A 13,920-nucleotide genomic window follows, 5' to 3' on the forward strand; every position below is an offset into this window, starting at 1 on the left:
CTTGACTTGAAGTAGTGAATTAGTTCAAAATGTGAATCCTGAGTTCACTTTCATAACTTCTTGCTGCTTGTCACAGTATTTTCACAGTATCTTCCCAACTGCCATTTGAAACTTGTTGGGTCCGTCCCCTTACGATGCTCATATGCCAGTAAAGAGAATCCTATAAATTCCCTGCTCTTGAGGCAGGGATGGAGCCAATTAAACAAAATTAACAACATGATCAAAGGGTCTGGAGAAGGTTTTAAATGCTCTCATCAAATATACAGCTTTCTGCATGAAAGGGAGCAAGCACAGAGGAAATACTACTTTTCTCATCTGCTACATATTTTTTAGAAGTCTCCCAGTCCAAGATAAGCCCAGTGAATTCCGACCAGCAGGCACACTTCTCTCAGTCTTTGAGATGTTCCTTGTGAAGTTGCCAGAAATGCAAAGCAAGGGTGATAGAATAATGCTGTAACGGAAGATCAAACTCATTCTTTCTGCTACATTACTCTAATTTTTGTAATGCCCTCCCAAGAGCATAAAAGATCCTTGATGCATGGAGCAATGCTGGTATAAATGATTAGCTCTCTACTCCAATTTGTTCATCCTGGATAGTCATAAAATGTGTTTGTTTCAAACTAAAACCTCTGCTTTCCAATTAAATAACAGTAAACCATTTTCTGTTCGCTTGTTTTCATTTTCTATAAGAATATTTGAAGGCAGAAGCTAAGTTATTTTGACTTTTAAATTTATATTTTCAAGGATAGGGGTTTGGAATCCAGCTGTCTACATCAGCATGAAATTATTGAGATTGTTTGTTTGTGGTAGTAAACCAGTTTGTAAAAGACTTGGAGCATAAGCTTTGTGATAGATATTTCCAAAACTATGGTGATAGTATTTACTGTTAAGTCTGGCAATGTGTTGCAAATTAATGATGACTCAATTTTTCCCTTTAAATTCATTCATCAGAATGTCCAAATTAGATTATACTGACTCCAGGTTTTTGCTTTAACAGGCTGTGCAAACCCCTGTGGAAAAAGAATGGGGAATTTAAAGGGAGCAAGAATAGTAGGATTATACAAGAATTTAATAAAGTCCCACCAAAACTTTTAAGACTACCTCTGGAACTAAACAGTAAGTGATACCTCAGATAGACTTTTGCAATAGCTGGTAAAATTGGATAGCAGTGACACAGCTTCCTGGAAAATTACGTACGATTTTTGAGGAAAAAAATCTCTCAAAAAATCTGAAGACTATGATTTTTTAATTTCCAAAAGAATGTTTCCATGCAGGACTATTCAAGTCCAACCTATCATTAAGATATCACATCTGTAATGGAAAAACCCCAGGTAGAGCAGAGTCTGCGTCAGTTATTCTTACATTCCAGGCATTGCCACCTCTTTTAGAATGGGGCCACACCTTGTGGCCAGCTTGAAATGTGGAGCTAACCTCTGCCTTCAGATGAGCCCTCAGAAAAGAATTTGATGCTTATCACTTCTGCTTGAGCTATTTCCCTGTTTGTGGGGAGATTCCATAACCCAGCCCATCCTTTACATGTGATTGGGACAATTAATTTAGGAATTATTCAAGGAGTAAGAAGGTTTCAATAGAAAAAAGAAAAGGAGCTGCACTGTGAGAGAGGTACTTCCATAGAAAGGGTTGGCTCCAAAAAAAGGTGAAAGAACATTTGTATGTGGCAATGCAGGTGGCACCAGAGCACTGGAGTTTGGTCCTGAAGACACAGCATTCCACTCCTCCGTGGAAATCCTCCTCCTTCTGGTGCAGTGAAAAATCCCTTCTCCCTGGCTGAGCGTGTATTTTTCATTGTGATACGAGCAGCACTGAAGACATGAGTAAGAAAGCAAAGCAAAAATCTTTCTATTGCCTGGAATGAAACACCCATCTGGGTGTGGAAAACTTCCTCCGGCCTCAGAAAAAGAGGCAAAATCTCAATTTTTAGTTAAGTTCAATTACTGGGAATTTAGGGGTAATTCCTACAAAATTTGATAAATGAAAGGTAAGAAATTGGATATTTTCTTATAGTGCCTGAACTTGTATAGTTTTTAGATATATTTTCCAGTCATATTCTGTACTGGTGTAAAGAAAAAGTTATTAATGAGCTGTGTCATGCTTTCAGAGATACAACATACCGTGGAACTCAGTGGGTAACTGATTCCAGTCCCCGGCTACCCTGAGCAGTTCTTTTCCAGGACATGCTGCTTGAACATTCACAAAAACAACAATTATGTTCATTCTAGACACATGAGAAGAATAGATCCTCCCCTGGAGCAGCAAAGACTTCAAGATATTAAAAAATGTAATGGCAGAGAGGTGTGAGGGGAGCTTAGGTATGGGATCAGTGATGAGAGGGGAGGGAAGAACTCTGTCCATAAGAAACTATTGGAGCAAACTTCCATCCTCAGAACAAGATCCAAATTTGGATACTGCCTTCACTGCATAGTCATCACCCAAACTCAAAAATTGCTGCTCTACCATTTCAACATTAGCAACGGGGGAAAAAAATCTACCGAAGTCAATTTTTTTTTCCCATTCCAATGCCCTAGGAAGAATCCAGTCACATGCCAAGAAAACCAAAATGACACAAAATTAATGGGCATAAGTCATCACTGAAACATACCAACATGCTTTGTCAGCTTCACCTGGATAGGCTTAGAGGGCCAGCAAAGCCTCTGCTAAAATCATGTGGGTATTTTGCTCTGAAAACACCTTCATAACTGTAAAAAAAAAAAGCTGTCACCATTGTCTAAGGAAGTGGGACACTCTCATTGATACAAGCCAGTCACTCAAGTCTGCCTTGCAGAGAATCTTTGCACACACAGCCCACTATGCTTGTCCAAAAGCTGGCACTGCTCCTTGGTTTCATAGCTGGAGGTTCAACTCAGCTGAAAATTCATGAGGTAGAAAACATAAGTCCAAAGTTCCTTGTTTATTAGCACAGTTCCTGATGAACTGTCTCTATAAGGGAATTAAAGAGTTTGATCACACAAGACATTTTCAAAACATGAAGAGTCATTTTGAAGTTGACTTCTAAAATCTTCCCTTCAGTGTTTGATGGGGATGGTTGTTGATGTGTTTTGGGTCTGATTTCTGGTGTCCTTTATGTATTACAGGAGTCATAAATACCAGGATTTTTTTAGCTTCATCACTGCTCATATAAGATGAATTTTGCCATCATGTTTTTAGTTTGCAAGATGATTATGTTGTGTTCTAGGACATGAATTTTATTTCCCATTTAGTTCCACGTTCCTACTTTGAAAGGTCTTTGAACAACTGTTCCTGAACTTCTTTTTGTATATCCCTAATCACCTTTTTCTTTTCCTTGCTATGATTTTTGGATTTTTCCACTCTTTCCTGTGAGCAGTTTGAATTCTGAGGAGGTGTTAGAGCATTTTATGCTCATGTTATTTTTATATTGGAATACTTCAGTAGGGCTGTGGTTTTTTGGTTTTTAAATTACAGCCATTTCTATTGTTAATATTCAGAGAAGATGGTTTGACCTATAAGTTTGACTTTTGTGATTGTTTCTGGAAACTTGTGAGCCATCTGTTAGGTGCTTTAAAGGAAAGTAGATGTCCATAAAACTTATGGAGGCATCACTGATGTGTGCAAATCTGTTTCTTTACTTCTGTATCTTAAAGTTCAAATGATTCAATATTCTGTATTTCCTAAAAGAGAAGCTACACCTGAATTAAAAATTTAACATGTAGCAAGTTCAGCAAAAATTGAAGTCCGTTATGAAAACAGATGTTTTTATAAAATCACTGTGCTGCTGACTGGAATGTGATTGAGTTACCTTAGCAGAGGTCAGCCTTGGGTACAGCTGATTTAAAGGGTGGCTCTTCCTTTGCAGGCTCTGGTATCAGTAAAAGTCATTCTCATGTGTTTTGCCTGATCCTGTTATGCTGTGGAGGACGTTATGCTGTAAATATGGTTTACTCAGTAATTGCCTTCCTTGGGATAGTCCCTGTGTATGAAGCACATTGCTCACAACTAAGGGTTTTCACGTGCTGAGAGGAAATTGGCAAATACTTTGAATACATAATAGGACCTATACTGAGGTTTCCATTAACTACTCCAGTAGAAGAATGTTGCAGTGGTCAAGTGTTTTACTATTAAAGGACTGACTAACAAGAAGGAATGTGATCCTGTTAGATACGACATCTATTTATAACTGATTAAAAAAAGGAGGTGCCAGCTCTAAACCAAGTGTAGGGGATGATATTTGCCAATTATATTATTTTTAGTTTAATTTACCCATTAAGTCAGTAGAATACAGAGTACTTTAATGTTAGTAGAATGCATCCAAAGATGGAATTCCTTTAAAAAGTTACTAAGAAAAAATGTTCACTCCCTCAAAAGATGCAGCTGGTCTGAAACTACTTTTAATATTAGACTAACTTGGTGTGGAAAAATATGCAGCATAAGAAAAATAAGATCTTATATAGATAACCTATTAATTGTAAAAGGTGAAAATAAATTTGAATTATTGAAAATATCATGAACAGGTTATTGTAAGTAAAACATTTGAGAAAAGCGCTGAACCACTCAAGTTCTCACACATACTGAGAATAATATTGGCATTTCTAAAAACGTGGTAGAAATTAATATTTAATTGTGCATGACCTACTCTTTTATCTTGACTCTGCTGCAGTCCTGCTGCTTGGAAAACTAGAGAAGTAACCTCAGTGGAGGAAGTAAAGTAGACTCTTTCATACTTATTCTCCAGCAAAGCCCAAAGCCTTCACATAAAAGCCATCAGCTTTAATAAAATATGTAAAGATGAGTATCCTTGTTAACTGTTATCTGGCAAGATTCTTGGAATGGATTCTGACATCCTGGTCTGTGTGTTCCATTATACAAAGGACATGGGGTTTGGCCACAGCTGGCTGGGAGAGAAATCCTTTGCTGTAGGAGCATTCCCTGCTGGGGCTGCAAAGCTGGACCTCAGCCCAGGAGCTCTGTCCTGAGTAATATGTGCTCTGCCTCCTGCACCAAGTCGAGCTCTGATGAGGAGAGGAGCTGTTTCTGACCAATAGTTTCCTTACTGTGTTCTTAGTCTCCAATACAATTGGAAAACTATAAAAAACGAAAGCGAGGTTCAGAGCAGTATGTCTCCTATGACCTTTTTCTTTGTCCAGTTGTGCGTATTGAATATCTTATCCAGAATTCTCATGCCAAGGTTAAAATAATTTCTTCTTGAGCTAGTCTGCAATGATGAAGTAGAATTTTTCAGGAGACGGATTGCTCTGAGAGCGGAAGATTATTACATGCAATTCACTCTGTTAAACTGAGCAATAAGCATTGCTAAATTGAGCTTTCTCAGTGCTGGGTGGTCATTCTTCTAGTTCTCTGGTGAAAAGAGGGGATTGGAACCAAGTTCCCTGCTTGGATCTGATCATCATACCAATCCCTGCCATCTGAGCTCCTCATTATGATTTACTAAAACTTGGCATGAAGCCCAGATCTGCTAAGGAACTAGAATTGAGTGTCCCTGCTGGAATCAATTCACATGTCAGACCATGTAGCAGTCGTGGATCCCAGGGTGTCACCCTGCTGGGTTGTGTGACAGCAGTGCTTTAATCCCATCATCACCATCCCAGGCCCTGCTGGGTGCTGCAGGCAAGGCCTGCACCAACATCCTCTGCTGGGACGTGGGTTGCCCTGCTTGGGTGCACTGCCATGGGCACCCTCCTGCCCCACAACCCCACATCCCCAGTGCAGCTCAGGGCTGGAAGAGGATCCAGCTGTTTGTGGCTGAATTATGAGATCAGGGAGCAGGGAAGGAGCAGGGATATTGACCTGAAAGTGTGCATAGATAGCATCAACAAGGAAGCATGAGACAAAGCCCCGAAGGTGAACTTTATATTCAGTACACGAAAATTGATGTCTAAAAGTACTGTAACAGGACTACTTTCTGCTGTTTGTGTTAGTGATGGAGATGTTTTTCTAAATATTTCACTTCAGCAGCTTTCTGGAAAAATGAGAGTGAATGCTAAATTGTGTTATCTGGTAACAATATTGATGTTCAGTCAACTTTGAGTCATAGAATTATGGGGTATCCTGAGTTGGAAGTTGGGACCCACAAAGATCGAGTCCAACTCCTGGCCCCACACAGGGCAACCCCAACAATCCCACTATTGTCCAAGTGCCCTCAGCCCCTTCTCACACGGCTTCTGCTCCAGACTCTTCACCATCCTCATGTCCCTCCTTTGGACACTCTCTAATAGCTTTATATCTTTCTTTTTTGTGGTTTCCCAAGCTGCACACAGGGCTCGAGGTGAGGCTGCACCAGAGCAGAGCAGGACAATCACCTCAATCACCAGTAAAATGAAGCAACATGATATTTTTGGAGAATCTTTTGGTTTGTAGTTAATTGTAAACAGCAAAGTTGGATGGTTTTCAAAATACTCCTCAGTCAGACACCTAGCAGCTCACAGAGCTAAAGAGTCATTATCCTCAATAGTTATTACATTCTTGGTTACAGTGTTTTAAAAATTCCTTCCTTCACTGGTGTGATGATGTTCACTTAAGTTCTCTGGAACTTATTTTGGGGACTGCACCATTAATGTGAACCTTCTAACCTGTGTCAAGCTATCAGTTTCTCCACTTAAACAACATGCTTTATAATTTCTGACTGCATTATTAACATGTATTTGGAGAGGGATGGGCACAAAGCTCACTGTAATATCCTTTATGAGAGAGAAATATCAGAGTTCCTTTTGGCCTAGTATCAACAGAAGGAGATGACTCCATCTGAAGGAGTGGCTGTTCACTGATCTAAATATTAACCTACAAGACTTGGTAGTACAATGAGACTTCAGCTGACTGATGCAGGACTGGTATCTTGCACTGAACATATAGAGAATCATTGTGTATTTGAGGTAATTTATGGCTTTTGTCATCCTTTTACTTCATCAGCCTTTAAAATAATGAAATAACTTTACTTGCCAGAAAATGTCTTGATGGGCAAAGCTTGCTAAGATTTCTAAATGCCTGTCTTCTTTTATGGTTGTAGGTTAGTTCCGGAAGACTCTTCAAAGACTGGGCTCCTCAGATTTACAAATTTATAGAATAACTTAATAACTTAAGAATAACTTAAGTATAATCATGCGGTAAGTATCCAAAAGCTGATGAAAAATCGCATTAGAGGTATTTTTTTCTCCTACCACAGCGCCAGTTCTGCCCTTTATATGAAATGCAGGTGACTCTATGCAGCTGCAGTGGAATTTGACCTTCAAGCAATGTTTTCCCAGAAATGATCAGGCACCTTCTTTTGTTTTTAATACAGTCATATAAAATTATCACCTTAATTAAAAGGAAAACTGTAAGCACTCAGCCTTCTGCCTAAATTTCAGAACGCTCTTGTTCCTTGCTTTGTTGAATGAACATACTGTGTTCCCTTTCATACTGCAATATCCTCTATGTTTTGTAACCCTTCCTGTTCCTTCAGACTGGAGTTATTCAGCACAGTCAGAATTAGGGCTCACTCATCAGTAAACATGGATTTTATAAATTCATTACTTTTCCTTCCCAGATATGATTGCATACTTCTGTCTTAAAAAAAAAAAAAAATTCAATCTGTAGAAAGAGTTTTAATTGTAATTTGTAACTGTACAAAAAGCAACATTTAACATCACTGTAAAAGTCCCTGGATGCAAAAAGTCAGGAACAAATAGTTTTCGGAAATGTTGGTGATGCCTACAAAAAGATCCCCAAACTGTACAGTGCTTCTTTTATCAATAATTACCAGCCTTTTTGTAGAAAGTTCATTTAACCAGACCTTTCTCTCTGTTGCTCTGTGAGATTAAAATGCGGTAAATGGACAGAAGTTAAAAGATTATCTAGCTGGAGAAGACTAAGTTTTTGAAGCATAGCCAATAATGAACAGGAGGTGGATTGTATTGACACTATTAACAAAAGCATTTTGGGCACTGGTGCCTAGATAAGCTACAATTTAATATTTCAGTTTCAGCACGAGAAACTTAAGGAATTTCCTGCATTCTTAAGTGCAGGTTTCATTATTAATTTTCAGAGCTATCCACCTCTTTTACAAAATGCTGTCCTCCTCCTACACAATTTAGTTGTTTCACAATTGTATTGCGCAGCAGACAAATTTCCTGTAAGTTTACAAATAATTCAGGTCTTGGTGGTTTTGGAAAGCAGCCTTGAAGTCTGAACTTTTAGCCCCTCTGACGATTTCATTTTTTGTGGATGAAAATTGTTTGTGGACTTTTCCCTAATTTGTCAATGAGATGATCAAGTAAATGGTGTTAAAAACCCAGCAAGCCTAGAAATAGTTCATTTCACACATTTAATTGCATTTCTTGAAACCTATTTGTTGGCAAAGTCTGCATTTGGGGCTTTGAATGGGTGAAGATTAAAGTAATGCAGAATGATCATTGCACTCTCATACTTCCTTTTTTCCTTTGGAGCATTTTTTGTGTTAGAAATGTCAACACTTGAAATCAGATGTGACGGTGCCTCCCTTTCTGAGCAGGTGCCAGGTGGAGAAGAGCCTGTCCCAGTGGGAGCCTCCTCTCCCCAGCTCTCCCGGGGCCAGTGCTCCTGAGGAAGGGCAGAGCCAGCGCCTGGCCGAGCCACCTAAAATTAGATCCTGATGTCAACCCCGGAGTTAAGCCCTAACTACTCAACTTTCATAAAACTGCTTTTGTCATTGCTTGATGCCTGCTGGTCCACTGAGCAAGCAGGTATCAGGGCTAATCCTAAAAATGCATGGTTATTTTTACAGTGACCTTTTGAAACAACCTGGAAGTGGTGTCATTGGGATCAAATCAGAGCTGGTGGTAGTTTATTAGGCTCATGTCACTCTGCATTTGCCTCCAAAACATTTCATTATGTATTCCAAGTACTTGGTTAATGCACTTAATTTAACCCAAGATGACCTTCTTTTCCATTTGAAATAAAATCATCATACATTTTGGCTTTAAAAAAAAAAAGTTAATGTTTAGCTTTTTAGCTATTTTGATTTTTTAAGGGTTGAAATGACAAGGTCTGTCTTCATCAGAATGGAAAAATCACTGTTTAGTTGTCACTTAAACTTTACCCTTTAAACATCCCAGCATTACTTTTTCTGATGCTGTAGTTATTTTCAAATTACTTTTGTGGGAGTAGAAATGCATGTAAGAAAAACGTATTATTTACAGAAATAACTTAAAACTAGTAGTATTCTGAAAAAAACCCCAAACAAGCTACCCTGTACTTGAAAGCAGTTTGATAATTAAACAGAACAATTTAAAAACTAAAAAAAACGTGCAAAGCAATTTGGAAAGGAAGTAATTTGTATAACTAGCAAATATTTAAATAGAACAGGACTATTTCCTGCAGCGTAGGATCCTTTGCAGAGTGTTTCAAACAGTTGAACTCACAACAGGAAGTAATTTGCTGTTGAAAATAAGATCACATGAAACTCACTGCCTATAGTGATAAAAGGGAAGTACTTCACTTGGTGGAACCACTGGTTAATGTGAAGCATCAGAGCAGGTCAGTGGCACTGTGTGTTTTAAATTAGGTTGGGATGTCTGAAACAGGAGCACAGAAGATATGACAATCCCATGGAACAAGCATTAAATGAACAAAGATCCCATTGGGCATCAGATTATGTGAAATGGCTGTTTGAAAACATCAAAATCTTTATCGTAGGTGCTGGGAGTGTGAAACCAATCAAACAAGGATGTTATAGATCTCTGCACATACACAGGGAAATAATTGATGACAGTGAATGAAATTCTTTCTAAGTTCCTGAGCAGGCCAAGGTGTAGGTGTGGACCTGTAAGTAGAAAAATTAAACAACCTGAACACCCATTTGCATGTTTCCTCTAAAGTGGCCACTGTCAGGATGATGTTTGAGGATACCCAATCATGCACTTGGAGACAGTAAACCAGGATACTTCTAATTCTGATGTACTGCCCTTTTAGCTGGCAATGGGTGGTAATACTGCCCAGTGGCGGCAACTTTTTCAGAGTTTGAGGAAAATAGTCAATTCTTAGTATTAAACAATGCAGAAGGAATAAAATTTTTTTGGAGCTGATGCACCAAGTCACTCCTGTCAGCTTTATCAGCTGCTCCTTGTGTCCAGTCTACAAATTGCTTTGTTAAAACAGTGTATTTTTATAAAGCTCTATATATTTGATGTTGTGCCTGTTTCATGGGGTTTTTTTACTGTGTTGTCACTCTTGAAGGACCTCTGAGACTTTCAAGACTGAAGCTGCTGCTTAACCCACTATCCTTACATTCCTAGAGAGTTTAAGGCAGGGCTACTGCTTTTCCAAAGCAACTTCTTTTCTTAGGGCCTAATGCCAAAATCAGTAGGAATTGTTGGGTTGACTTTGGTAGTGTATGTCTGAGACACATTTGATCTGTTGGTCCATCTCTGTAAGGAATCATTCTTAGGAAATATTTATCCTTATTTATTCTTTCTCTGGTACTGCCAGGAATCTTTGACTGGGCGATGATGTACTTGAGCATTCAGCAGGAGATACAAGAATGTGGTCATCTGCTCCAATCTGCACCTAATTCCCCAGTGTGATAGTGTGGTGTGCTCCTGACACATCTGTCTGTGATAATGAACCCTTTTGAATTTAGCAAAAGAAATTTAGCTCTATGCTTCAGTGTTAAATTATTATTATAATCTGAATCTTAATTAAATCTTTGCTATATAAACATGACATTTTAATGGTCTCAGTAATATAGTATTTTATTTTAAGTAAGTCACTAGAAAGATGTTATAATAGTTGAGATCAAATGTATTTCACTCATTCTAGGGGGAGAAATGATATAATGCAGTGGTATGATTTATCTTTTTTTTTTTGAACTATGTCCAAGTATGCCATACATATGTAAAATAGTTGCATTCCTACATTAGTCACAAGTGTTTTATCAGTGGAAGTGGTGTTGCTTTGGGTCATGTGGTTCATTGTGCCAGGAGGGATACAGTCTTCCTTCCTCTCACTGAGATCAGCTGGACTCTGGCAGTGAAGTCACTTGGAGTTACTTGACTCTTAATTAGTTGCTCCCTGAATTTGTCCAGGATCTTAAGCCTGCAGGGAGTTTCCCCTGCTTCCCTGGGACACTGCACTGTAAATGTGCTGTACAACCAGTGCAGTGTAGGATTGCTCTGCTGGGAGCTGTGGCTGCTCTAGAAGATGAGGAGTCTGCAGGGGAAGTGACTCCAGGCCAGGCATGAATAGTTTGTGCAGTTTAAGAAATTTGTCTCTTTCTGTTGCTTTGCCCAGAATCCCAAAACAACAGGCTTGGATTTGGCGACTGGAATCAGCTCAAAATACACATGATGTAATGGTTTAATTCCCGAAGTCCTGCCCACTTGGGACTCTCATTAAAGTGGAGATTACCAATAGAGTGAAACTAGTTGAAGTTTTGCTTCCCACAACACTTGTTAATTTCGCAGTTTCTATTCAAAATCATCATTGTCCAAATACTTTCCTTTAATCACAACATGCCATGCTGACACAGTTATTTACTTAGTAATCATGCCATACCTCAACATTTATGCATATTCATGGCACCACAGAAAAAATTATGATATAATAGTTGCTTCAGACCAATGCAATCACATACAGTGATAATTTAAATGGGTATTACACAATTATTTATTCAGCCTTTAAAAGGGGAAAAATCAGTTACCAAAGCAACTGCTATATTGTGTGTAACTAATGCTATTTTTAAGATAAAGGACATTGGTAAGGCACACATATCAGTATCTCTTAGAAACATGGACACACTTTGCAAAGGGGGAAAACACCAGGACTATTATAACCACTGAATTTGTGAAAAGAAGTTAGGACCTCTTTGCTAAGTATTTCCTTGTAACTGAGTTTTATCACCATTCTTACAGCATTGTAAAATCTTCTGACAAGACTTTTAAGTAATATTCAGGAAAAAAACCCCAAAGAGAAATAATAATATGCAACAGCAAGGGAAATATGTTTGTGTTCAGGGTAGGTCTGGTAGATCAAACAGCATTTGCAATCCAAAGTGTGCAGCCAAACACACAACATTTATACCATTGCAGAAGACTCTACATAAATACAGGCTATGGAGAATCATTTGCTTCCTTTCTTTTCTGTTCATCCAGTAGAATATTGGCCTATCCTTGCTCTGAGAGTTGGGAACATAATGTGCTCTGTATTCCTTGTCACAGAGCAAATGCTTGAGGCTGAAGATGTTTGCATATCACTGTTATGGGCTGAACAACCATGATTCTGTGTCAGAGTGGAAAATAATAGCACATGACGTAAGCTTCAGTAAAACATTTTTGTCCTGAGTGCACTCATAACCAACTTACAGACTTTTAAAATGCCTGGTTTTACTTTTTGTTCTGCCAGTCCAAAGGGCACAGAAGAATATTGAAGAAGAGCTAGGCTTTATTAATCATATTTCAGATTTTTCTGTTAGCATCCTGTTCATGAATAGACTGACATTTCCTTTCACTTTAGAATTGTTTACAAAGTAAGTTTCAAAAAAAATCCTGGTCCCTGGTTCACTATAGCTGCTACATTGTGAATGCCTAATGTACATCAAAGTCCTTCAGGTGGGATAAGTGAAGTGATGCTGTGCTGAATATTATGGCTTGTTTCAAATGCTTTTTGTGAACCTGTAGGGTTATGAATATGAATACATCTTTCTGTTAGTGTTGCACAAAAATCTGCATTCAGAAGCCCTGGAAAACGTCTTGAAGAAGGTCTGCAACTTGACCCCTGCAAAACCTTCTGTCTTTGAACAGCCAAGATACAGCAATAGTGAAACTGAAGTGAGTGGAGGTACTCTGATGGTCTACATTAAAGTTATGATGTTTGGGAACAAGTAATTTTCTTATGGGGAAAAAAATTATTTATGAACAATTTGCCCAAAGTCTGTCCTTCTGCCTACTTGCAGAAGACACTGATGCACCTCTTTGAGAGATCAGACCATTCAGATGCTGGGTGATTCAAACAGTTGCTGCTGTGTTTCTGTAGCTGAAGAGCAGGGCCCAAATTGAGCAGCCAAGAAATGCTGAACTGATGCAAAGTAGGGACCCACCTCTCCCAAAGGAAGTTTTCTGGATTTTATTGCAAAGGAGCAGTTGCCCAGCTCTGGCTGAGATTTTCAGAGCTGTGTAAATAAGACAGCTTGCAATGAAAGAAGTGTACCTGGGTTTTCACAACTCACCGTGATCCAGTCTGTTCAGTTAGAGGTGATTTAGATGATATTATTAATCTACCCAGTAAGTTCTTCAGTCATTTCTGTTGCTGGCTGAATAAGGCTTCAAATCATCTGCTGTCCAATTTGATGAATAACAGCAATGTCTGAGCCCGTGGCTAATCCAGCATTAGTCATTTCTCCGCTCAGGTGTGGTATCAGTTTCTCAGTTCAGGGATAGTCTTCTATGGAGAGGTATTTTGGGAGAAGCACGAGCCATGGATCAGTGCATGCATCATTTTGTGGCTCAGCTCTGCAGAATACTGCAGGAGAACTGTTGTCTCTGATATCAGGATCAGAGTGCACAGCAGGCAAATCATCCAAGTCCGTGCAGAACTCTCTGTTTTCTCTATAAATTGGATAAATCCTGTTGGTCTCTGATAGAAAGTGAGTTGAAATATTTGAAGATACTTCATTGCATTTAATATGCCTTCACAGTAGTGCAAATGGATAATCTGGATTAGGCAGCCAGGAGTGTGACACCAGAGAGAGGAAGATGGGAGAAATAGTGGTAGAAAAGATGCATCTGTTTTAATTTGTCTTTAGTCCCTAACTGTGGATACGAAGGGCTTTTCCTGGCTCCCTCTGCTGGCTATGAAGCTGGTTCAGCTTTTTTTTTTTTCTTTTCTTTTTTTTTTCCATGACAATATTATTTTTGCTGATTAAAATAGCTATGGCAGCTTTGTGTCTATCTCAGCCTC

Source organism: Corvus cornix, chromosome 11 (genome assembly GCF_000738735.6).
Source record: "Corvus cornix cornix isolate S_Up_H32 chromosome 11, ASM73873v5, whole genome shotgun sequence".
Lineage (NCBI taxonomy): Eukaryota > Metazoa > Chordata > Aves > Passeriformes > Corvidae > Corvus > Corvus cornix.